Source organism: Cryptomeria japonica, chromosome 7, assembly GCF_030272615.1.
Source record: "Cryptomeria japonica chromosome 7, Sugi_1.0, whole genome shotgun sequence".
In the NCBI taxonomy this organism is placed as follows: domain Eukaryota; kingdom Viridiplantae; phylum Streptophyta; class Pinopsida; order Cupressales; family Cupressaceae; genus Cryptomeria; species Cryptomeria japonica.
In genome coordinates this window covers 388592321-388596185 of record NC_081411.1, presented here as the reverse complement: position 1 = coordinate 388596185, position 3865 = coordinate 388592321, and positions in this window count along the sequence as shown.

Below are 3865 nucleotides of genomic sequence, written 5' to 3'. Positions count from 1 at the left end.
GGGGCCATGAGGCCCATAAAATATAAAAACTATTTGAAATTTCATGTGCTCACTAGTTTTGTTAATGCATCTACAACATTCATCAAATTGTCAATATTCTCCAATTATACATTTCTATCCTCTACCATATCTCGAACAAAATGAAATTGAACATCAATGTGCTTTCTTCTGGAATGAAAAGTCAAATTATTTGCTAAGAAAATGGCACCTTGACCATCACAACATATAGTAATCATTCCTACATCAAACTCAATATTTGAAAACAAGTTATAAGCCAAGTAAATTCATTACAAGCATGAGCTTCCATATACTTTGCCTCTACCATGGACAATGTTACTATAGCTTGCCACTTATTTATCCAACTATCAGAACCACCATACATAGTAAAGATATAAGCATTGGTGGATCTTCTCATGTTGATTTCACCTACCCAATTTGAACCCACATATCCATAGATATTCATAAAATATTGAGGTCCATTAAGATAACCATGATAGCACAAGGAATACTTGAAAGTAGCCCTCAAACATCTAAAAACTCTTTTGACTGCATCCCAATGCACCCTTCCAGGATTAGCCATATATAAAATTAAGAATACCACTACTTGGGCAATGTCTGATCTTGTATAAACCATAACATACATAAGGCTACAAACAATACTCGCATATGGTACACTAGCCATGTCCTCCACCTCAGTAGGATGTTTTGGATAATCCTTCACTAATAACTTTGTTACCAATGTAACACAAACTATTATAGATCTACAAGTTGTCATGTTAGATCTCTCCAACATTGAATTCACATAAATAATTTTGCTTAACCAAAGAAATTTGTTATCTCTATCTCTTCTGATCTCCATTCCTAGAATGTACATAGCTAAACCAAGATCTTTCATCTCAAACTGTGTTGACAACTAAGGCTTCAAATAAAAAATCAAATATCCAATCCCGAATTGTAACATAGTTTTGATTTCTTAGTTTCGCAAGCTTGTGGGAATATATTAAAAAAATTAAGGTTTTTGGAAAACTCATTGTTTTACATATTTGTGAGATTGAAAATCATGAATATTGTCAACGTGATCTATGTTGTGCATTGGAAGCTCATGATTATGGATCTTCACAGAGTTGGTTATGGTTTGGTAACTTGGAACTTTGATTTGATAATATGTGTGTATCCTTTTGTTTTGTTGTTTTATTCCTTTATCTTATGGTCATATACAATGAGAAGGTATTCGTGTTTGATGGATATTGATATTTTGCTCACATGGAGATACACCAGGTGTTTCGTGGAGTGCTTATATTGGGTTCATGGTTTTAGCCCATGGTTACATGAAAGCATTAGAATATAAGCCACTAACCTCTTTGTGAGTTGTGGAGCTGATATTTTTCATATGGTTTAAGCTCCTAGATAACTTTCCTCTCTTGTTGGGTTGTAGTGATCTCTTCTTTTCAGTTGTTGGGTTTTGTAGACATGTGATATTTCCATTATTTAAATGAAATGTATAATGTGAATGTCTGGATATTTAATGGTTTTCAAATTTACAAAGATGGTTTTGTAGGTTTTACATAACTAAAACTTGTGGTATGTAGATCGGTGGTAAGACCGGATTCATGGTCTCCTGGATGGAGATAATTATAGGTTTGCCTTGGAAGGTTCTTATTGATCTATGGTTACTCCTATGTGGGTTTGTTTGGAAAATCAAATCTAGCATTGATTTTGGTGTTTGAGTTTTGGAATTCCACATGTTATGCCTAATTATCTTTGTGATGCATGATACTAATGTGGGATTGAATCTTTTAGTTATTTGAGATTGGAGCATTTATTATGTATTTCTTCTATGAGATGTTACATGTGTGCTAATCTTGTAAATTGTCTGATGAGAATTCAATTTGGCAGGCCTTATTGTTCATCACTATTATTACATTATTATGATTATTGTAGTGAGAAAAAGATTATTTGGAGTACCCGATATTATTGTTCATTTGAATCTTAGCAATATATTATTGTGCATGAGAATCTCTAGTCACTTTCAGTGGAATTTTTCTAATGATTTTGTTCACGATACCATGTATAGCTTGATATCACTTTCAATAGAATCTTTAAGTAGTTCCATAATATATTCTATCTTCTTTGTTTCAAGATTTTGGTTATGAGTTTTTAAGGTTGCAATGTATTGTTGAGCCATGGACAATCTCTAATTAGAAGATGGATGATATTTTGCAATGGGTGTTTGTGTCATGTGGAGCTCTTGGATTCTTCGTTTAAATTGTAATGAGAGTTTAACATATTTGATTCTATTGACAAAGGATGTGCATTTGTATATTCTTAGTTTAGAGATCATGGTTTGAATGTTCCCTTTTGAAGCTCTTGGTTGAGTTCTTTGATTGTGTTGGGGCCATAAAGTATCTTCAATTGGGAGATGGTTGTCATAATATCTCGAGAGATTGGTTACACAGTTCAGTGGGAGTTATGGTAGTGATACATATTCATCATTTGATGATGGATGTTTATCTTCATATGATTTGGAGGGGGTGACATCTTGGTACCATGGAGAACTGTTGAATCTTTAGTTATGTGTTGTTAGTTCTCTTTGGTTTTCCGTATTAATCATATGCTTGGAGCTTCATGATTTTGCAGGATTGTGTTTGAAGTTAGCACAAATTGATTGATCGATTATCATGGATACTAGAGAGACTTGGGTGAGGCTATGAGATATCTTATACTTTTTTGGGATAGTGTGTTCATATGCTTACTCTTTGATGAGAATTTCAACAAAAAGGTTGAGAAGCTTACACCTGGTTATGGAAGCGAATCCATTATGGACCTAAAAAGAAGACAATCATTTATTGTAAGCTTTTATTACTTGGTGTTGTGTTCTCATGACATTATTGTTTCCACTCTTGGTCTACTTAACATGTGATTGTTTGAGAGGAATTAATTGCTTGGTTATCAGATGGATTCTTTATTTTGTATCTTGTTTTCTGAGTGATTCTTGAATATTATAGTTTTGAGGAATTGGTGAGAAGAACATGCATGACGTTATGAATTATTTTTTCTCATCTTGTAGTTAGTCTTAAGCCATGGATATAGTTTTGAAGACTTATATGGAGAGGTATAAGAAATGGTTTGTGGATTTGGGCATATTTCCTTTGTTGTGGGAATCGATGGTTTTTTTGATCTACCTTTGATATGAGAGGTTTTAATTTCAATGTTAGATGTTGATATCCTTTCAATTTGGGAGTGGTGAAGGAGATCCTACATTACACAACTTGGTACACGTTAGTGTGGAGAAAATATATGGTTTGATTTGTAGGTTCTCTCTTAGTATTGATCTTCTTCCTGGATGTTTGTATTCACATCGTTGAGTGTGAAGAACTTGGGAGAGATTTATGAACACACCATAAGACTGAGAGGGGGGGATGAATCAATCTAGACCTTAAAACACTTTACTTCAGATCAATTAAACTTCTAACAACAATTGACTTATCACTGCAATTATGAAACATGAAAGCACAAAGTACAACACACACAAGAACACTATATTTATGTGGAAAACCCTAGACAGGAAAAACCATGATGAGAATCACACTCACAATATGAATAACTAATTACAATGTTTAGGCTCAAGGAAAAGGAGCTCACTACCCTTGAAAGGACTTGCAAGACTAAGGCGCACAACCTTAGGGCAAGATAAAAAGGTGTACAAAATTCCAAAAGGAACACACCTTCTTTCGTTAGATGTAGAGGATCAAATGAATTGAAATGAACAAAGATCTATTCATTATGAAATTATCCTTGAACCATTATACCAAGTGACCAATATCATGGCAAACACATCTCACAACAAATACTGTCTCAAATCTCT